Source organism: Pinus tabuliformis, chromosome 1_2 (assembly GCF_031772625.1).
Source record: "Pinus tabuliformis cultivar Carrire ecotype Pingquan chromosome 1_2, CPIR1, whole genome shotgun sequence".
Classification (NCBI taxonomy): Eukaryota; Viridiplantae; Streptophyta; class Pinopsida; order Pinales; family Pinaceae; genus Pinus; species Pinus tabuliformis.
Genome location: NC_142298.1, coordinates 1047766460 through 1047790563, shown reverse-complemented (window position 1 = coordinate 1047790563; position 24104 = coordinate 1047766460).

The window sequence follows — 24104 nt, the reverse complement described above, 5'->3', positions numbered from 1 at the left end:
TCAAGCAATAATGATTTATTTCTACTTGTTCTAATATCTGCTAAGAGTACAGAAGTGAAACATCAGTGACAGACATTAAAATGCAAACATAAATAAATCTCGATCCATCCATTCATCAAAAACCTCCTCTGAGGGTGCAGAAGTGCATGTTCTGAGGACAAGTTTTTTGACAGATTTCCGGACCCTTCTCCAAATGCCATGAGAAGGGTTAAATACTACTAACTAATTAATCTTAATTACACGAAATTAGGGAATCGGCTTCAAATGACCGCCCTTTACTAAAAGCAAATTTATTTCTAAAACTTTAAATCTAATTTCTGACCATTTCTGTATATTCTCTTTAGTGCTGTCAACAGCGCAATGTTTTCCTGGGAACAATCGGCTGGCCACCTTCTTCTTTCGCTCGGGAGATAAAAGTGGAAATAACAAGAGCTGGCACTTCCTTCTGATAGACCAGAAGATATTTTCGAAAACCTTTCTCTAGCTGGGTGTATTCGCCGCGTGTATACTTAGCACAACCCAGGTTCTTCTCGAACTGATTTTGCTGTTGCTATTCCAGTTTCCGGTCGTGCGAATGACTGAGTGGGTTAGGAGTCGCGCTGTATGGACAATCCCCTGTTTCGAGAATTGTTTCCGCTCTTTGTTCCAGGCTTTTCTGGAGCGTCCTCCTTCTTTTGCGTTTCTCTTTTTGCTTTACCCAGTCTGAGCTTCAAGATCTTTTGTGAACACGCTGCTTTTGTGCGCCTTTGACTCTGAGTCCTGGATAGTCTAATTTCATCAGTGCCGGTTAGCTTATAGTCTGGAATCCGCGGTCCTGCTGCATGCGGCATCCATTTGTGGAGGCATCTTCTCTCTGCTGTCTGATTGGCGCTTTCCCTTTTCCTTTAGATATTTCCTGCATATAGATTTATATTAGTTGCGTGTCTTGCAGTCTACGCAAAGAAGAAGGGAAATGAAAAGATTGACATGAAAGCATTAAACTCTAATGAATGCATAATCCTGACATTTATCATGACTTGACTCTTCGAAAAATGCGATGCAATCATTCCTTGATACTCAAGCATGCGGTCATTAATTTCCTTTAAGGCGCACGCTTAATCTTGGGTCTATTGGGTATGTCGAAGAATTCGTGCGATGAGTCTTTTCATATCGCAGATCGCGGTTCACCGATATCGCAAATCGCAGATTGCTGTCATCGCAGATCGCTGATCGCAGATTTTATTCAATGGTTTATGCCGCCTAGTGCGACGTTTGCGATGTGCGATGTCGCATATCGGCGATCGGCATTTCTTGAAGGTCTTCTTTTTAGAGAGCGCTTGGGATGCATGCGATGCGATGAATTTCGCATCGCTCTTTCGCAGTTTTGTTTTCCGTGCTTGGGTAATGCTTCAGCCTTCCCTTGCGATGCGATTTAAGCCTTAGGGAGAAAAATACAAAAATTTTAAAAAAAATATTTTTGGGATTTTTCTTTCAGGGTCCCCCCTTTGCTCGATGTTATTGCTAATATCGAGCAAAGAGGGGGGGTTGTTGGTGACCACAACAATGGCGATTCACTGTGAAGAACCAGTTATCTCTGCTTGTTCTATTGCATTTTCACTTCCAAAACAGAAAAAGTTTTCTTATGCCTAAATTTTGTTATGGACAGATAGAGTATTACCCCTTATCCCGTCAATGATGTTTCATCACAACTTTTGTTTCATTCCGATTGTTTGCTCCCTCTGGGTTATTTCTTGTATTCACACCTAGACATTACTCAGTGCTTTTCAAAGACAAAATAAGGTCTTCTCTGTGTACTGGCTTTGTAAAATATGCTCATTTTTCGTAGGTAGAGCCTCTACTGCCCGCAAGCGTCCATAGCCTCGACAGGGTTACCATGTTATCCAGCAATGATCCTTTTTCCTGTTTAAGGTTATTTACAACATACCAGAGAAAAATCCTTTTGACACTTTTTCTTTCTTTTTTGATTTTTTATTCTCTAAAGTACAATGCCTTGGTTTGGTGGCCAAATTATGACACAGTCACTCACTTGATTTACACTTTTGCTGAACAAGCTGGCTCGTGATGAGACCCCTTGTCTTTTGATTGCAACAATATTGAGTCGTTGCCCTGTTTTGGTAGACAGTAGTGGCAAAGTCAGCAAGTTATAATATCTGTGATCATGATAAGCCGGCTCGTGATGAGACCTCTCATTCTTTGAGATATAGTGTTTTCTTGGATTGTTTCTCTGGATGCTGCGATTTCCTTAACAGGGAGGAAGTCATTGTTTTTCTTTAAGAAAGCTCTGGACGACAATAATAGAGTTTAAGAACAGCAGTTTTGCAGAGAATAATTATTTTGCTATTGATGATACTTTTCATTGCGTTGGCATAAAACAATTTTTGCCAAAAGTTACTTTCATCCCAGATTTCTTTGTGAAGTTGAAACTAACATCATATTCAGGTTAAAGTTAACTCTATCTGTCAATAATAAAAGTCAGATTTTTTTTTGAAAAGTTTTACTATTTATACAAGTGAAATCAAAATCTAATAGAGAAATGGTATGTTTCTTCATGAATATAATTTATGATCATTCACAACCAACCTTATTTATAAGAAATAAAAACTAAAATAAAAAAATAAAACTAAAATTATCCTACAAAAATAGAAGGATGACCTTCTATGGAAAATACATTTTGAGGATTTGTCCATTCACATGCAGAGAATCTCTCCTGCCTGTCAAGTCCTGCAACACAAAATTCGACGGGCCTATGACCTCTACGATCTGAAAAGGACCAAGCCATAGCTTCTGGAATTTCGTATGTTTGCCCTTTTCTTCGTGAGCCTTATCCCATTTCAAAACTAAATCTCCCATCTGAAAGTTTTTTCTGGTCATTATGTTCAAATCAAAAGAGGATTTTATCAGCGCTTGGTGGTGAGCATGGGTTTTCTTGGCCTGTTCTCGTTGTTCTTCTAGCCTGATTATTTCCATTTGCCTTAGCTGTAAGGGAGAAGTAGATACTTCATCAATGTATTGTACTAAGGACAAGGAGGGAATGACTAAGTGAGTAGGAAGAACTGCTTCTCTCCCGTAAACTAAATTAAAGGGAGAAGTGCCGATAGAGGCTTTCTTTGTAATTTTGTCTGCCCATAAGGCGTTTACCAGCGCTTTATGCCAATTCTTTTGGTTTTGGTCGACTGTCTTTTTGATAATCCTAATTAGGTTCTTGTTCGTTGATTCAGCCAGCCCATTACCTTGCGGATAGTAGTTGGCAGAATACTTCAGTTTGAACCCTCTTTTGAGTGCGAACTCAGTTATGGTATTTCCAGAAAAATATGAAGCATTATCAAATATTAAGGCCGTTGGCAATCCAAACCTAGTAATGATAAACTGATCTATGAATTCAATAATGTTTTTAGAGTTAGCTGCCTTGAGAGGAACTGCATCTACCCATTTAGTAAAATAGTCAGTTGCCGTGAGGATATACCTATGCTGTTTAGAGGAGTGAGGAACGATCTCACCTATTATGTCCAGGCCCCATTGGCTGAATGACTGTTCGATGTTAACCGGCTGCAGTGGCATGGATGACTTCTTTTGTTTCCTTGCAGCAGTTTGGCAGACTTGGCATTTCCTTACGTGATTGTACGAGTCTTTGAATAGCGTGGGCCAGTAGTATCCTCCACGTAAGATTTTGTGTGCGGTGGCTTCTCCAGCATAGTGTCCACCTGCTGGTCCATCGTGGAGTTCCTGCAAAACCTTTTCGGCTTCAGTTTTCTCAAGACATCTAAGAAGCACAGAATCATAATTTCTTTTAAACAGGACATCATTTACGAGCTGGTATTGTTTAGCTTTTAATCTCAGGGCTCTCTTCTTGATATGATCCAGGTGAAATGGAGCATGCCCGTTTTTCAGGAAATAAATGGTGTCAGCATATAATGATTGTGCGTCGTTTAGGCTTACCTCATATGCGTGTACCTCTTCAGATGATTTTTCGGGGATTTACGATGCTCCAGCTAACATCTTGCAGAAGCCTTGGCCTCTTACGATGTGTGTCGGCTTGATCTCCAGGTCGTATTCTTGCAAGGCGGTGATCCAATTCGCTCTCTTTTCGCCCACATCTTTCTGTATTAGGAGGTTTCTTACCATTGGGAATGGTACTATGACCTTGGTATGGGCCTTTAGCAAGAAAGGTCTGAAATATTTAATTGCTTTGAAAACGGCGTATGCCTATTTCTCTACGTCCAAATATTTCAGCTCAGCACCTTGTAAGTTTGAGCTAAAGAATGCGATCGGAGCTTCTACCTTTTCTTGATTTTCTTGAGTCAAGATCGCAGCATAAGAATTCTCTGAGGCAAACGTGTATAAGACAAAGGGCTCTGAAAAATTTGGGGTTGCTAGAGATGGAGCGTTGATGATGGCTTGTTTGATTAAGTTAAATGCTTCGTGCTCGTCTAGACCCCATTTAAAGTTTGAATTCTTTTTTATCATTTTTTGTAAAGGAGAAATAATACGTGAAAAATCTGGGACAAATCTTTTCACAAAATTGATCTGTCCTAGGAAAGATTGCATGGTCTTTTTATTATGAGGCATGGATATCTCGGAAATTTCTTTGATTCTGTCAGGTTCAATGTGAATGCCAGATTTGGACACTATGAATCCTAGCAATTTTCCTTCACTCAACGCGAAAAATGATTTCTTCGGGTTAAGCGAGATCCCATACCTTAAACATCTTTGAAAGATTTGCTTCAAATCTTTGAGGTGGTCGTTTCGGTTCTTGGAGTATACAGTTATATCATCCAGGTAGATCACTACCGATTTATTGACTAAACCTTTAAACGCAATGTCCATGGCTCTTTGAAAAGTAGCGCCGGCGTTGATCAGACCGAACGGCATTTTCTGATACGCGTAGGTACCCCATTTAGTTCAGAAGGTGGTTTTTAACTGATCATCTGGGTGTACCAACACTTGATTATATCTTGAAAATCCGTCTAGGAAAGACATTAACTCTGAGCCTGCGACTGCCTGTAATATTTGCTCCATAGGTGGGAGGGGAAAATTGTCTTTCTGACAGGCTTTGTTGAGATTCCGGAAGTCGATGCAGATTCTAATATCTCCGTTTTTCTTCCTAATAGGTACCATGTTGGATACCCATTTGGAATGTCTGACCGGGAAGATTATTCTGGCTCTCAACAATTTATTCAGCTCAGGTTTTATCTGATTTTCCAAGTTGGGGTGGATTTTTCTGAGCTTCTGTTGGACAAGTTTCTCGTTGTCAATCATAGGGATAGTGTGTTGAATGATAGAAGTGTTGTAAGTCTTCAGCTCATCGTAATTCCAGGCAAAGACGTTTTTGTACTGTCGTAGAAGACGGATATATGCTGATTTTTCTTCAGGAGCTAAGCCTTGACCTAGATTAATGTTTTGCGGCTTCTCATCGGTTCCTAGGTTCACTAATTCGTAATTCAGAGTTGAACTGTAAAGTTTGGCATTAGCTGACCTTTTGAATTGACTTTTCAAGTCGTATAAGTCTTCTAGTTTGACCACCGATTTGGGTATAGCATTATTAGTGCTATTTTGTTGTATCTGGTGATCATGACAGTCTTCGTCGATTATCTGGTTTGAGTAGGATCCTTCGGAGGTGAGGAAACTTACGATGTCTGGGTCGTCGTTGAATACTCTCCAGTTGGTGATGTTGTCAGGGATAGATGGTTTAAAAATCAATTCTATCGAAAACCTATCTGGACTAAAGTCTTCGGAGGGGATGAGTCTGGAGGCTACATTAGCTAATAGGTCTACGTTTGCATTGTCAAGTCTCGGGATTGACGAAATATTGAACGCTGTAAAATGTGCAGTGAGATCTTGTACTAAAGATTGGTAGTGCTTTAAATGATTAGACAGGCCGTGTATGGTGTTACGTACCTGTTTGACGACGATCTCAGAATCTCCAAATACTTGAAGATATTTGGCGTTGCATCCGATTGCTTTGTATAGGCCTTGCACCAAGGCTTCGTATTCCGCTGTGTTGTTCGTGCAATCGAACTCCAGTCTGCATGTGAGCATGGTCTTATTTCCGTCTGGGCTGATCAAAATGCATCCTGCTCTCGCTCCCTCGTTGGATTTAGAGCCATCAAAATATAATTTCCAAAATAAAGAAGTATTTACAGGGTTATCTAAGAAACTAACACATTTTGAATCATCAGTCTCGGAAAAGTTTTCAACTTGGGACAAAACTGAATTTTCTAAATATGGTGATATGTGAGCATTGAAATTTCCAAGGAAAGAGTCTATCGAGTAGTTGCCTATGATGCTGCTGTTGTATGCTATGGCTTCATTCTCTCCTTCCAAATCCGTCACTATGTATTTTTGGTGCAATTCCCGTTCAATCTTTATTTGATTTGGTTTCCCGTTGAAGGGTAACCACATGTGCGACCAGTCGGTTGAAAAGTATCCATGGAGTTTCTCGGACCAGTCCCTGCTAAGAATCAAACCATAAAATTCAGGGATGTCAGCCACTAGAATGTCGATAACCTGACATACCTTGGGGTTAGACGACAGTCTTATGGTCACTTGATTAAGTTCGCCTATCACTTCGACTTGCGATCGATCAAGTTGAACTATGCGCACTGCGGATTTTTACAGTTGAACATTAAGTTTGGCATATATTGACTTGGGTAGAATATTGGTTGAAGCACCAGAATCGACCAAGCAGTTGTGCACGTTTCTGTTAAAGATTTCATAAGTGAGGAGGAAAGGAGGAGTATGAGATCTAGATCTCCCTCCAATCAGAGCGATGTCATTTGGATCGATTTTATTGATCGTGTTGATTGGAGGTCTTCCTATATTATGGGAAGCTACAGCTGTAGGTAAAGGTGTAGTAGGTACGGCATGTAACTCTTTCATCATGATTTTCTGTTGGTGTTTCAATTTGCTCAACTCGTACAGAGTGATATTAGCCCTAGTCTTTTTCATGTCATCGATGATGTTATACTCCATTTCATCTGACACTATTAGTGTCTTTGATGGAGGTGATTGCTCTGATTGGACTGGGCTAAATGAGGTTGTTTTAGCAATTGTTTTCTTTGGTGCAACCTTTTCTTTTGCTGCAGGGCTTGCGCCCTTCTGTTTTGGGGTATTCTGGGGAGGATCAAGTTGATTTCTGCTTCGTGTGCTAACCGGAAGTGCTTCTTGATCTTCCTCTTGTGGGAGGATGAAATCCCACATTCCTTGCAGTTCCACCACTTCTTCATCGTCGGTCTACATTTCGATGGTGCTCTCCTCTTCTTCTTCTTCAGATTCCACATTTGAGACCACGTTGGGTGGCTTCGTCTCCATGGGAGGGTTTCTTTTGAAATTCCTAAAAGGCTTTCTTGGGGACGATTCTGCTACTTGTTTTCTTATGTCAATCATCTCATTAGACATGGCCTTTAATACCTTTTGTAGTCCTTCCATGTCGAAAGGATCTTTCGTTTGCTTCTTCTTGGTGTCTTCTTTGAAAGATATTTTCTTAGATTAACGCTCTTCGATTGTAGATCTCTTTTCTAGGGCTACTACGCGTCTTTCAACTGCTAATGCCTCAGCCAAATTTTCGACTAAGGTTGTCTTGCTCGCCCTATCTACGAAGATGGCCAAGTTTGAAGGTAAGGCCGTGATGTACCACTCACATCTTACTTCCTCGCTGGGTTGAGAAGCAGCGGGGATTTTGTTGAGGATCTTGTTGAATCGTAAGTTAAAATCCTTAATGGGTTCCCTACCCTCAGCTTTAAGATTGGATAAATCATTGATCAGTGTCGTTGTCGATCTATCATCGCCGAATTTGGTGAGAAATTGATTTTGAAAAATGTCCCAGCTGGTGATAGATCCGGAGGGCAGCGAAAAGTACCATGACCCGGCTGTCCCTTGCATTGTATAGGGGAAAAGTCGGACCACGACATCTTTGTTGGTAACTCCGTTGAGATTAACAGAAAGCATGAAATTATTGATATGTTCTTCAGCTAGCATTCCTGTTTCTGGATTGAACTTTGGTAGCCATTTCTCGGGATGGGCAGGTATTGGACTTAGGGGTGGAGGCATTAAAACCGCCCCAGGATTGTTCCATGGAGATTGGGCCATCGCTGAGTTTCTAGTTAACAAAAGTGTAGGAGATGGTCTTTGATGTTGAGAAGATGGAGATGTTATGATCTTCGACGATTGCGGAGGAAGGGTTGTGGAAGATGAATGAGTGATTTGAGGTGGAGATGTGGGTGGTGGACTTCGTGGAGAGGGAGTTGAAATGGACGAAGTGGATGAAAGAGTCTCTCTGTCAGACTCTGGGAGTGGTTTCCTTGCTCTTTTCCTAGTGGGGAGAGGGATTTCAGTTGGCTAGACGCCAAACTTTTCACTCTTCAATCGGGTCAGGGGATGAGCAGGATTGTACTGCGAAGTCAGGCTGCCTTTAGATTTATCAGACTTCTGGGTAAAAATAGGGAATCCCCGGAGTTTACGGATCAAAGTTTGAACTTCAGGGGGATCAATAATAAGTTGGTCTGATGTATCAGTATGTAAAGCAGCGGTGGATGTCCGAGCGACTTCTAGTTCCAAGATTAGTCGTACCGGGGAAGTCGGGGAAGTTGGTGAGGGTGATTTGCTCTCAGAATGGTATTTGGATTTTGAATTATGTGCCATTCATAGCTCGGCCCTCCTTCTAGCGCCAGAAATGTTGAGGGCCCCGAAGTCGGGTCGACAACAAGGGGGATACCCACCCGGTCCGGAACCTGGTTGGCGGCTCCTTGCCCGTTTGGAGTAGCGGGTCCGACTGGGGGTAATGGGACCAGTTTCCCAATGTGAAGGGTGTGCGTGTGTGTGTAGAGTTTGATGGTACTAATCTAAAGGTTTCTCTAAACTAGTCTTAATCTTAACTGCTAAAATAACTCTATGCTAATGTAATCTAATGAAGAGAAACAATACATCTAGTCTACACAAACCCGGGGTGTTTTCTTTTGTTATGCGATCTAGAAAGATTTCAAACAACAGCTGGTAATAAAGATCATTCAACTGTTATCAGAATATAAATCAATAAAGATAAACCGTTCTGCATAAGAAGTTAGGCAGAGCAGTTGTGAACAGCATATCGCATAATTAGTTTTCTATATATCAAGCATAAATAAATGATCCCACCATACAGAAGTGCCAAATGGTAATACAGACATTCATACAGTAACATATAAAGAACTCAGCTGCATATCACTTTAGGGATACTAGCAGAATTTAGTCAAGAGATAAAAGTACCATTTATGACTAACTTCACTAATAAACTTCAAGCAATAATGATTTATTTCTACTTGTTCTAATACCTGCTAAGAGTACAGAAGTGCAACATCAGTAACAGACATTAAAATGCAAACATAAATAAATCTCGATCCATCCATTCATCAAAAACCTCCTCTGAGGGTGCAGAAGTGCATGTTCTGAGGACAAGTTTTTTGACAGATTTCCGGACCCTTCTCCAAATGCCATGAGAAGGGTTAAATACTACTAACTGATTAATCTTAAGTACACGAAATTAGGGAATCGGCTTCAAATGACCGCCCTTTACTAAAAGCAAATTTATTTCTAAAACTTTAAATCTAATTTCTGACCGTTTCTGTATATTCTCTTTAGTGCTGTCAGCAGCGCAACGTTTTCCTGGGAATAGTCGGCTGGCCGCCTTCTTCTCTCGCTCGGGAGATAAAAGTGGAAATAACAAGAGCTGGCACTTCCTTCTGACAGACCAGAAGATATTTTCGAAAACCTTTCTCTAGCTGGGTGTATTCGCCGCGTGTATACTTAGCACAACCCAGGTTCTTCTCGAACTGATTTTGCTGTTGCTATTCTGGTTTCTGGTCGTGCGAATGACTAAGTGGGTTAGGAGTCGCGCTGTATGGACAATCCCCTGTTTCGAGAATTTTTTCTGCTCTTTGTTCCAGGCTTTTCTGGAGCGTCCTCCTTCTTTTGCGTTTCTCTTTTTGCTTTACCCAGTCTGAGCTTCAAGATCTTTTGTGAACACGCTGCTTTTGTGCGCCTTTGACTCTGAGTCCTGGATAGTCTAATTTCATCAGTGCCGGTTAGCTTATAGTCTGGAATCCGCGGTCCTACTGCATGCGGCATCCATTTGTGGAGGCATCTTCTCTCTGCTGTCTGATTGGCGCTTTCCCTTTTCCTTTAGATATTTCCTGCATATAGATTTATATTAGTTGCGTGTCTTGCAGTCTACGAAAAGAAGAAGGGAAATGAAAAGATTGACATGAAAGCATTAAACTCTAATGAATGCATAATCCTGACATTTATCATGACTTGACTCTTCGAAAAATGCGATGCAATCATTCCTTGATACTCAAGCATGCGGTCATTAATTTCCTTTAAGGCGCGCGCTTAATCTTGGGTCTATTGTGTATGTCGGAGAATTCGTGCGATGAGTCTTTTCATATCGCAGATCGCAGATCGCGGTTCGCCGATATCGCAAATCGCAGATCGCTTTCATCGCAGATCGCTGATTGTAGATTTTATTCAATGGTTTATGCCGCCTAGTGCGACGTTTGCGATGTGCGATGTCGCATATCGGCGATCGGCATTTCTTGAAGGTCTTCTTTTTAGAGAGCGCTTGGGATGCATGCGATGCGATGAATTTCGCATCGCTCTTTCACAGTTTTGTTTTCCGCGCTTGGGTAATGCTTCAGCCTTCCCTTGCGATGCGATTTAAGCCTTAGGGAGAAAAATACAAAAATTTTAAAAAAAATATTTTTGGGATTTTTCTTTCAGGGTCCCCCCTTTGCTCGATGTTATTGCTAATATCGAGCAAAGAGGGGGGGTTGTTGGTGACCACAACAGGGGTATGATGGGCCTCCAAATTAGATATAAATTAAGGCCCATATGACCATCCTTCAGCATATTAAAACATCTATTTTTGCATTAGATGACATATTTTAAACTTTAATATGTTCATTAGAAATATTTAGAGATAATTGTGTATTGTGTGCCTAATATTAGTTATTTTTGCAGAATATTTAGAGAATATGGAGTAAATTCTGAATGAGATAATTTAGGGACTTTCTCCTTGCTACAGGAGGACCAATATTGTATAATAAATGAATAAGATATTATGAAATTATTTCACAAATTCTGGAGCTCTAGTGATTGAGAAAATCTAGGAATGTGTTATGTGTCATTTAATGCAAATTCCTAGTGTTGGGAACTAGATCCACTTTTTGAGGGATTTTGGCGGGAAATTTTGCCTCCTTTCAAGGAAAGTGCTTCCTCATCACTTTATATATGTACCAATTCAAATTTTCCTCTAGAGGCATGTATTTGTTAGTCTTCATGTGGAGAAAACATGTTATTTAGGAGCTTCACTTTCATTTCTAGCAGGGATGTACTTGGATTAATTCAAATAATGAAGTTTGGTGTCATTTTTAGCTTCTAAAGCTTGGTTTCATTCATAGGATTTTGAGTATATTTGGGCTTGGTAATCCCAAGAGCCTCAGATCCCTCCTATACAATTTGTTTATTTCCTTTGAATTTCTTTTTCACTTGCATCTCTTATTTCTACATTTAGTGTTCATGTCTCTTTTGATGTAGTTTACATTGGTTAAATGATTGAAGTGAGTTTTTTTGAAGGTTATTTATAAAGTCACAAGCATGAGACATCCTTATAATAAATTTGAAAAGTCTTATTCATCATTGAGCTACTTGGATTGGTTTACTAGTTCATAAATCTAGAATTTTTGGAAGTCCCTTGTAGTAAAATAGTAGTACTTTTCTGCTATTTTTTAAAATGTGTTAATGAGCTTCATTTGATTTGATTCAACTTGTATTGGTTCATAAAAAAATTCAAGTTAATAACAAAAGTTACCGCATATCATTTTCACTTAATTAGGTTAGGCATTTGGTAGGTTAACAAGCTCACTGATTCTTGAATTTCTGGTTTTTAGACTAATACTTTTCTATTATTTTTTTAGTATGTGTTAACAACGGTATTTTGGATTGATTCCACTTGGAACAGAGTCCTATGAAATCATACTTAATAACAAAAAAATTCCAGTATCATTTTCATTTATTTACTTGGGAATTCGGCAAGTTATCTCGCTCTTGTAGCTAAACACAGTCTCTTGTAGCACCTCCTATAGCACTCTTGTAGCACATGTAAACTTAACAAAATTTTCTCAAAAATCTTGGTTTTTTTCTCTTAGGCTTGAATCATGAGCCCTAGGCTCTGAATTGATGATTGAGTAAGACCAAAAGACCTCTTAAGCCTTGCCTCTTCTCCATTGCAATTCACCTCTGTAGTTTGGATTAGTAGATAGATTCATGACTTGAAGAGCATAATGATGATTTTCATGATTACTTTATGAAGAACCTTGTGAACTCTATCAACAAAATCTATCTTGCATTTAGTGATTGAAAAATTATTTCATTTTGTTTCATACATCTTAATCTGTGGTTTCCATTTCCAATATTGTTATTTTTATTGTATAGACTAAGCTTCCTTTTGATGTACCATTTACACTCTACAAATAGGTCAATGTTTAAATTTCTACAAATAGGATTAAAATTTACATTCATGCAAAGTAGAATAGTCTTTCCTTTCTACAAAAGTAACTAGGATTTCCTCTCTGCAAAATTAATTAGGTTTCATTTCTGCAAATAGAGTAACATTTCCATTTCTGCAATTAGTTTAGGCTTGGATTTCATGGCATTCACTTCATTGCATCAGATCAACGAAAGAAGGACACATTTCATGTTGCACATATAGTTCTGACACCTCTTAAGTTTGTATGAACCCCAGGTTGATAATTTAAGTTGGTAGCCTTGGGAGTTGCAACATTCTTGTTGCAATACTAGGGCTCAACACAAGAATTAAACATCCTTTGATGAGCATGATCTAGGATGATATGGCATATCATGTGGCACCACCTAGTATCCATGTGTCTATGTCATTTGACTCTACATCACCCTATGTTCACAACAGCTTACTGACATCACACTAGCATCATGTTGATGTCACCCTACCACATGGCACCCTATGTTGGTGCCATGTGTCATCTAAAACCATCCATTTGGCCCTTTAGAAGAGTTATTTCTACCTGCCATGTTTCATGCTCACAACATGCCATCTTAGCAACCTTTCCATGCCATTATACATGTGTGGCATCCATGTAGGCTTACTAATCCCTCATTGTGTTTGCCACCTCAGCTTAATATGGATCCCATAGTGTTGAGCCCTTCGTGAAATTTCTTACTTCCTTATTTAAAGACGGAATGGACTTATATCACAAATTTTGTTAACTTTTTCTGAGTCCAAAAGAACTCAACTGAGGTTTGGCGATAGATGAATAACATGACATGAATTTCCATGTTGTTTGACGCTGACCCTTGGTGTTTCACTTTATGTCTACCATGCCCAGTTTGAGTGATTGTCACTTAGTGATGAGGTGTGGTTCGTGATTATGCACTAATCTCTCGAGTTAGCAATAAACCTACCATTAAGGTAATCACAACTATCAACGTTATCATGATAACTTCGTCCTTGACATAAGCCCAATTTCTTTCTACACTCGAACTTAGAAATTCCATAGGACTTGTTACCCACCATTTGTGGGTAATATCCCTAGGGGAAAAAAATTCTCCAAGATGGCCCTTAGTCGGAAGCCAATAGCCCCTTACAGCCACTAGCTAGCTCATTGTGTGATTTCTCTGCCACTTGAGCCAGCCATGTGGCCCCTCGCCCATCTACCATGATCGTATGTTTGAAGGTGGGCCTCCTGACCCTAAAGTTATGAGTTGTCATTAGGAAACTAAATATTGTTTTTTTCTTATCAGGTATTTGGTGGAAATAATGAGCTAGGTATTTTCCCTTGTACCCTAGACCCCTTTTTGGTATTAACCTTGGATTCTAGTCCCGTGGGATATCTTTTGCTAACCATTGGGCTCTAAGGATGGTATTTTATGGGAAACCCCAATTTTGGTTGTGTGGTCCTACTCCATTATCCACATATATTACCCTCTTTCCATTCGTTATTACCCTATTCACCATTTCTCCCACCTAGGTCCACATAGGGTTAGGATTCCCCTACCCCTTGCCCACACCTTGGGTCATGGCCTAGAATGAAGGTCAGAGATTGATGTATCTAAAAAATTAAAATAATACATGTTATAGACAATTTTGTGCCTTACAGCAACAGGCATGAGTTGTCAATAATCCAAGGGATCCAAAGTCCCTAAACATGATGTTCCTACCCCTAGAGGAACAAGGTCAGCAAACCAACAGCTCTCAGATCAGTTCTCGACCTGAAAACACTCAAAAACAAGCAATCCTGAAATCAAAGCAGGTGCTCCACTAGGCTTCTGCGCTGAAACTCAACTCCTCCATGGTGTACCTACGTTGCAAAGCAAGTGGAACAAAGGCCACCTGCGCTGAGCGAGATGGGACAAGTGGCACATTGAGTCATTGCTCTGGAATCTTCCAAAAATGACACTTGGATCAGGGATTTCGCCTTGTGATGAGTCAGAGGCTCTGTTTCTCCAAGTGGAAGCAAGGTTCTCCAAGTGGACTCAAGAACTGAAGATCAACTAAAGATCAACTGAAGAGAGAGAGGACACAAGGCAGCTACACATCAGTTGCAAGCTGACTCATCCTTTCTCAATTCATCTATATATTGAGCTCTCTCCTATGAGCTCAGGGGGCTGGAATTTTGTGCAAAGTAATGATATGCTGTTGGTTTCACTATAGAGCTATTGGGTGATTGCTTGAAGGAGGTGAAGAGGAGAAATTCTTTCTGCTGGGAGGTGTTGCTGGATTGGGGCCTTCAATGGTTGTAACTCTCTCAGAACTTTACTTCTTCATTAATAAAAGCTATTGAGGTTCTTCTATATGCACTTGTTTCAATAATGTATTGTGATAATTGTATATTTGATTTATGCTAATCCGTGAATCAGTTATGATTGCATGCTTCTTGTAGTTTCCTTCTTTGTTATTTTGCAGGATCTCATTGTAGCTGGGCCAGCAAAAGAGCAAGGAGCTGGGAGCAAGCAGCAAAGAGAAGAGTTTGGATTCGACATTAAGCGCAAGGCAACGGTTAGTGCATTTCCTCATTCTCTCTTGCTTTCGTAAAGAAGTAAACCTTAAGTAGTTTTCTTTACAGTTGTTGCTGAGGTACTATCACCCTTAGAGTGGGATAGGGTCATCCAAATCGGATACTTTTCCCTACAACAAACTGGCGACTCCACTGGGGATCATATCTGTTTGATTGTTTGTAGTATTATGCTATTCATTTCCTGAACAAAAGAGTACCAAATCGAAAAGCTTTTGACTATATCAAAAGCGAAGTAGAGGGCAGCTACTCTAGCTCATTTCTGAGCATGTTCATGATTTGAAGAGCTGATCTACAAGGATCCTTGTAAGCTCTTAGTGATAGCTTTTCATCCTCCTAGTCATCCCTTTGTGTGTGCTTGACTGATTGCTTCTGATTTGAGCAAAAACTGTGCATTTTTGAGAAAATTGTGACCCGGAAACTGAGAAAACGCAACTTTCGTTTTCCAAAGCAGGTAGTACACAGGCTACCTGCTTTGCAACGCAGGTCCCGAAGGGGCTACCTGCGCTGAGAGCCAGACTGGCTGAGCAGCACCTGCGTTGGCCCAATTTTGCCTTGTGCATTTGGGGTTTCCTCCCTTTTTCTTGTCTGTTTTCACTATAGATTTTGCAGCCAGTTACCAGTCTTGTACCTGTTCTGAAACCAACCTTACTTGCCATCATTCCGCCTCTGTTATATAATGAAATTGTACTTGTTCTTTTGTATTTCTTACATCATTTACAATTTCCCATAACGAAAGTGAACTAGTCTTGCTTTTGGCCTCTTAGATCTGAACTTGTGTTAGGCATTTTGCTGGTCTAAAGAGTTAGCTTGTTTGCTGTCCATAGCTGATTAGTCTTTTTACTTTCGTCATTATGGTTTGATTTCATGCATTTCCAGTGATTAAACAAGTAAATCTTAAGGTGTCTTTTGATTTTGGACAAACTTGTTTGTTTTCGCTTTAAATCGAAATCAAAGTTATATAACAACTTTCTTTTTGTAACCCATCAACATTAAGAAAGGGAAAAGAAAATACATGCATTGTGCATTTTGCATTTGACTGTTTGCATGATGATTTAGGAAAAATTGCATTAGTGTGTGCTCTATGATCTGTGAGAAAAGATTTGCCTTTCTTTTCCCTTAGTAGTTAAGATTTTCAAAGTTGAAAGATTGAAAAGTTTGCTTCTCATCTTAGACTGCATTCAAGAATTTGTTACATACATCTCGTGGTGATCCTTAAAGGCAAACTGCTAAACAAGATCAACATTAAAATAAATTCAATTTACATAACAACGCTTTGTAACATAATGCAAACACATAGAGGTCTAGGTAGAGACGTGTTCCGGCGTCGTTAAACATAGTGACTGTCGATCTCTACGAAGGTGGGTGATTCCTCCTGAGAGTCGGTGGCACTAATACGGACTTGTGCTCCCACGTACCGTCGCGTATATATTGGGAGACCCCTATAGGAACAAAGCCTTTATCCATAGGAAGCCGTGTCGGCCGCCCTACTGATCGCGATGCAGTGAACACAACATTCACGAAGATCGACCACCCGTACCGTAAAATGTATTCTGTGGTTTCGCGAAAAGTTTGGCACACCCTCTGCCTAGAACTCCAGAGAAGTTTCTTTTGGCCTTTTTCAAACTCTATAACTGAAAAAGTCCATCCGAGCATTTGTCACTTCGTGCTCGTTAAAACATCGAAGGAGACTAGAGTCATCTTTAGCTTTTTCTCGACTCTTAAAACATGAAAAAGCAAAGTTGTGTCTAAAGCGTCGTTAATAAAATTTATTTTAATCGGAACATAATCACCTGTTATTCCCACGTTGATCTTTCAGTTGAAAAGTATGGAGCCCACCAACCAAGGAAGTCACCTTGGCGGAAGTCCCAATCCCTTCTCCTCTTGGGGAGATGTTGGTGCGCCTCATATGGCCACATTGTCACTTCCAGGATTGACAATTGGCCTACCTATATGGCTTTTTTCAACTAATGTAGTTCAGATCGCCACTAATCCTGAGCAGTCGAATCAACAGTCGGACCAGTCTAGAACTACCCACCAGCCTTCCACTTCTTACAATTCTTCCTCTGATCCTTCATCTTCGCAAGGTAGAGCCGGCAAAAGTCAGCCTCCCATGGAGAAGAAAGAAAAGAAGAAGAGAGAAAAGAAGCAGAAGGGGCCTATGGCGAAGGCGACTGGGGGCAAGCAAAAGACATCTGAAAAAAATCCACACACTGCACCGACCGGGCCTAAATCGCCATGTGTCATTTGCAAAGGGACCCACTTCCACTGTGACTGTCCTTGTATTCCCCGGATACTAAGGGACTGGTCCCCCAGGTTGCACAATCCGGTAGCATCAACCTCTGGTAGTCATGTTGATTGCAGTCCGTCAACTAGCGAGAGTGAAGGATGAAAAGGGAGACCAAGATCACCCTGTATGTTGTGTGAAGGTGATCACGCCATCCACCGATGTCCATTCTTAGATGAGGCGAAGAGAGTTTTGGAAGATCGTCCGGTATCACCATTACAACTTCCTCCTGGATACCAAAAACTCGTGCCTAATCCCTCGATAGTTGAAAATCCAGCTGGTCCGCTCAAGTGGTCAGCTGAAGTGTCGGTCATTGAGAATGAACCTACTGAATCCAGACCAGACGAAAGTCTAAAGGTCGAAACGGCAGTTGACCCGGTTCTTCCTTCAGAGGTCTCATCCTCAAATGACACCGTCATTGAAGACCCATCTTCAAATGACACCCTCACTGAAGAGGATAAGGATGACACCGTCCATATTCTCTTCATCAACACAGACTCTGATGAGCATCAGGGCAATGCGCCCATTCCTTTATCGCAGGAAGGAACATCGTCAGGGTCGTATCCGGCCGTGTATTCGGTCCCACCACCAAGCAACCTAGTTGTATCCTTTGATTGGAATCAACTAGGCAGACCCCGGTTACCAGCCAGTATCCCATTCAGAATCATCGTCCAAATCTACAGAATGGTGATGGCTGGAACTATCATTGACGAAGGGGCATCTGTGAGTATCCTTTCCTCTATTGCTTGGAAAGCACTGGGTTCCCCGGCGCTTTTATCTGAGATGAGAAATCTATCAGGTTTTGATAAAGGAACCAGTCGCCCGTTAGGGATTCTCCCCAATGTTCCAGTTACATTGAAAGGGAAGACAGTTCATATGAACATCATGGTCGTCCAGGGACCCTTAGTGTATAACTTACTCCTTGGACGAGACTATATATATTGCATGGAGGCGATAGTGTCCTCACTCTTTAGAGTTATGTGTTTTCCGCACGAAGGAAGAATGGTCAAGCTCGTAGACCAACTTTCATTTCCAGGATCGCGCATCGCAAATAGTCAAATACCATCCCTCAACGGTTTATTCACTCAAGGAATGCCTCCACCCCCGGTCATACTTCCCGATGAATGCGAGTGATTCAGAAAGATAGAACTGGGACCCAGGGGGCATGCACCTTGGCCTGCTTTGGGCAGAGAGAACCTTGGGTATAAAGTTAATTTCCGCAGAAGAATGGGACTAGTCCGTACCCCGTCCGAAGGAAGGAAGAGAGGGTTGTTCTAGGATAAAGTTCTTTTGTCAAAGTTATGTGAGCGAAATAATCGGCTCCCTTTGTCTAAAAACTAGGCTCTCCTGAGGGAGGAGATCCATTTGTGGCGGCAAGTAGCCACCATCTTTAGAGTTCAAGCCTCACCCATTAAAACATATGTTTTGAAGGATAAGTAGGGGCAGCCTCCAAAGAAAGAGATGAAATTGCTGCAACAAGTAGTCACCATCCTTAGCAACCTAGTAATAGACATCGCCGGGAAAAAGAGTTTAGTTTGCGGCAGCGAACAAAACCATTTTTCGGATAATAAGTAAGAGGCAAACCTCCGCCCGTAACGCCAATGTTTTATCTGTTGCGATCTTGCAAAAATAAAAAAGTGAACTGATGGGAAGACAAGTACCGTCGGCACCGAAAAATAACGAGAAGACAAGTATCGTTAAAAATATAGCAAGACGACAAGTAGAAAAACAGAGGTGGGACAGAGGAGGGGCAGCCTTGAAATTATACTTTATACCTGGGGGCATGCGAACCTTTTGGAGTGCAAGCACGGGACGACTATTTATTTTTTAAATTTTAGGTCCTCCCTTTAAACCTGTAGGTCTAACCCGTTAAACTCGTAGGATTAGCCGTTTCCGGCTTGCATAAAGAAAGGATGTGGGGCAAAAGTAAAAACTTGCCAAATAGGAGCATAGCTTCGTGAGATAAAGCTCCTTAAAAAATAGCTATCTCACCTGAGGCGTTTCTTGTATTATGACTGGTATAATCGAGCAGTTTTAGCACACAGTTCATGCTCGTTAAAAAATAAACGCAAGATCCGAGCAGTTTTAGCACATAGTTCATGCTCGTTAAAAAATAAACATAAGTTGTGAGCAATCTTCCCCTAGAGTTCAAGCTCACCCAGAAAAAATGAACCGGTAAATAACCTTGAGAAATGTAACCTTTGACTGCCATATTAAAGCCCTTGGTCGTGTTCTTGCAGTCTCACCTCCATCCGTTCATTTGGCCAATCGTTCATCTCCATATGTTTGTTTACCCATTTTGAGGAACAACTGCGAAGAGTGATTTCACTAAGCCATCCTTGTGACACTGCCGTGATTGGAATATTCCAACCTGTACCTGGAATCTGTTGCTGCCCTGTTCATCACTCGTTCCTCAAAAGACGAGTCTTCTTTGAGCTCTTTTCACTGACTCGTAAAATATGAAAAGTTTGCCGAGTTTTGGCCTTCCAGCTCGTTAAAGCGACCGGAAGAGCTATCCCTCCTCTAGATTTTAATCTTTTTGGACCTGAGGGATTATTGCACAAAAAGATCGAGCGCTTGTCTTGTTTGGCTTGTTAAAGCAATCGAAAATTCATCCCTTCTGTATTGTTTTATACTTTTTCGGACTTAAGGGATTAGATGACGAAAAAGGAATTCTGGAGTTGACTTTATGTACCTTTTCAGACTCTCTAAAAATGAAAAGGACCGAGTTATCCTTGTCGTTAGACTCGTTAAATTCATTAAATAGCGACAAACTTGTCTTTAGACGAGAACGAGTTTCCCTATCGCTAGGCTCGTTAAAAACATAGCGATGGGCTTGCCCGAAGGGCAGGTTATAGAACAAGCATATGTTATCCTCCTCAATCTTGACAAAAATAAAGAGGTACTGGTCAGCAATGACTGGGGAAAAATTGGGAGAACCTCACAGCTTTAATGGTAGCAAGTCGCTCTTGAACATGACACTTTGTCCTCCGTATCACATCGGGTTGGGTTGTTCCATTCACCGGTCTCATCACCATGGTCCTCGCCACACCATCCAAATTTGGGGTAATGCTACCGATCCATCACATCAGTGTCGTTATATGTTCAAGAGATGTTGTTCTGCAAGAGTCAACCGTGTCCCATCCACTGCCATACATTGTCCTTCATCCATTTCATGACCGCCACCCTGAATCATATATCACAGTTTGTTTCCACCTCATCACAATCACTAGCTCCGTTCCGTGTCACTGATGTGGGATTCATTAAGGCCCTCCTTTGACGGATCGCTCCTTGTCGACATCAGCTCATTATCCAAGGAGTTGATCTAGGAACAACCCCTTCAGTACTTTGAAGCTTGCATGCCTCAATGGCAAGTTTCTCACTTCCGGCGACAAGTATACATCAATGACCTTCGACCAGAAGATTTTGCATGGTGGTCGACGCCAAGTCCTTTATTCCCACCATGTGAATTGTACTGCCGTACCTTGAGGGTCATCATCCTTATCGGTGATTCCTCTCACGCTTGTTAACGGTTTACATCATTGACCGGTAATCAAGCGATGTCTTTCCATGTTCGACTTCAAGAAATTCTCACATGGATCGACTTGTGCATCGAGTGAAGATCGGAAGAGATTGAAGACCTCGGATCTAGTTTCATCCATCCGAGTTGCGATATATATTCAGGATATAAAGACATTTGATATGTACATCATTGCAGCAGATGATCATCCTTCTCAAAGGATGATAATTTCAGCAGAGAATTATCAGTCTATCATCAGACGATCGTCTGTTCTATGTACCAAAATGTATTTATAAAGCTGAGCATGGGAATGCCCGCCTCAGCCAGATCATGAAAAAGTATGAAAAATAATGTATTGTATTGTATCTTATTACAGGACACTTCTCAGCAGATTGAATGAACTTCGGATCCTCCTAATAAAGCATTTCACCTGATAAACGACCTCATACTTTAGGGGGCATCTGTTATAGACAATTTTGTGCCTTACAGCAACAGGCATGAGTTGTCAATAATCCAAGGGATCCAAAGTCCCTAAACATGATGTTCCTACCCCTAGAGGAACAAGGTCAGCAAACCAACAGCTCTCAGATCAGTTCTCCACCTGAAAACACTCAAAAACAAGCAACCCTGAAATCAAAGCAGGTGCTCCACTAGGCTTCTGCGCTAAAACTCAACTCCTCCATGGTGTACCTGCGTTGCAAAGCAAGTGGAACAAAGGCCACCTGCGCTGAGCGAGATGGGACAAGTGGCACACTGAGTCATTGCTCTGGAATCTTCCAAAAATGACACTTGGATCAGGGATTTCGCCTTGTGATGAGTCAGAGGCTCTGTTTCTCCAAGTGGAAGCAAGGTTCTCCAAGTGGACTCAAGAACTGAAGATCAACTAAAGATCAATTGAAGAGAGAGAGGACACAAGGCAGCTACACATCAGTTGCAAGCTGACTCATCCTTTCTCAATTCATCTATATATTGAGCTCTCTCCTATGAGCTCAGGGGGCTGGAATTTTGTGCAAAGTAATGATATGCTGTTGGTTTCACTATAGAGCTATTGGGTGATTGCTTGAAGGAGGTGAAGAGGAGAAATTATTTCTGCTGGGAGGTGTTGCTGGATTGGGGCCTTCAATGGTTGTAACTCTCTCAGAACTTTACTTCTTCATTAATAAAAGCTATTGAGGTTCTTCTATATGCACTTGTTTCAATAATGTATTGTGATAATTGTATATTTGATTTATTCTAATCCGTGAATCAGTTATGATTGCATGCTTCTTGTAGTTTCCTTCTTTGTTATTTTGCAGGATCTCATTGTAGCTGGGCCAGCAAAAGAGCAAGGAGCTGGGAGCAAGCAGCAAAGAGAAGAGTTTGGATTCGACATTAAGCGCAAGGCAACGGTTAGTGCATTTCCTCATTCTCTCTTGCTTTCGTAAAGAAGTAAACCTTAAGTAGTTTTCTTTACAGTTGTTGCTGAGGTACTATCACCCTTAGAGTGGGATAGGGTCATCCGAATCGGATACTTCTCCCTACAACAATACATGCCCACATTCAACAGGAAAATGTACCACAAAATGCAAAATATGGTCAGGACAAACACATTTAACATGTGGGAAAAATCCAATACATGAGCTCTACCCCATCATCATAGCCACCACCCTAGTTCCTATAGGTTCTATGAACCTCCTTCATCATAAATGAACCCATGATTGTTCCAACCCATGGTGGGAAATGAACTTCCCCACCTTAAAATGGGGTATTCACTGCTATATATTATACATCATGCTATCACCCATTCACCCCTGAGAAGTTAATCAAATAAAATCATAAAAAGGAAAAAGGCATATAAAGAATGGTGGAAAAATCAAGGCTCAGGCAACTCATGTACCATGATTGCTCCCTCCTATACATTATAAACCAAAGTGTGGTATTCCCTCTTATTAGTTACCCTTGTACCCCAGCATGTGACCTAGGGTTGCCCCTTCTCATTCCCCACTTCATTCACTCATCTACCACATGCCACCACCTTTTGAAGGATGTCCCTTCACTATATTACCCCCTTTAGAAGTAGCAACCACCTAATGGGGTTGCCGGTTAACTCCATTTGGAGTTTGGGAGATATTGGCACATCTCGAAGCTCATTATGGAAGAGCGAGCCATTATGACTTCCCCACCTGCGGTCCATGATTTGGTAAGCTCATTTACTTGATTTCTCTAATGACGTGTTGTACTGGAAGGCTAGGGGACATATTAGATCTTATGCAGGATTGTAGATGGTTTCCATTTTGAGTTTGGTCTCCCTATATAGGGTCCCAATCCTCCAAAGGGATACATTGGCACCTATAGGGTGCGTGTAGATATCCATGGGCCTCCACAGCAGCAGAAGACACTCCATGGATCCCCACAACCATTTAGAGATTGCTCGTGGTTGACTGATTGGACAAGGAATATTCACCTTGTCCATCATGCCCAATTGGTCTCAGGTCTACACCTCACACTTGAAAGATGATCCAGGACTTGCACGATGATGTGGCATCACCTACACCATCATTCTAGCCCTTGCAAGTGATCTGTAGGCATCTTCGATTTGTTTAGAGACCCATGGGGACACTTGTGTGCCCCCACATGTCATTTGGAGCACCACATGTTATTACAAGGGGCCAACCCCTTTTCCACTACTTTTGAGGGTCATATTCTTCATTGTGGCACCCATGGGCCTCATTAGGCCTCTTAGAGGGCCCTACGACATCCATAGATCATTATTTGACCTCTTGAGAAGCTTACTTTTCTATTTATGAGCTAGTTTGGTGGGCTTGTCACCAAAAGTTGGACTATTACAACATTATTTTATTTTGGGGCTTATGTAGGCCAAGGAGGATAATTCGAACTCCTAATTTGTGTATAAATACAAGTGAGATGAGCTCATTTTCTCATCATAACTTTCGATTCAATATTTTATCCCTCTTGAGATTTTCACACTTTTGCTAGAGGACAAAATGGAGCTTTATGGATGAATTTTGATGTGTGGATATTGGTCTATCTTCTCTTGGAGCTTCTCTCTTTTAAATTGTGAATGATTGGATATATTATATTACATGTAAATACATGCTTTTAATGTTATTCTTGTTTTAATTTTGCGAATACATTCGACTGGGATTTTCATTGTTCTAGGGCTAATTGTTACATGCATTTACTGCTTAAAATTGTGTAATTGTGTCTTTATTATAACATC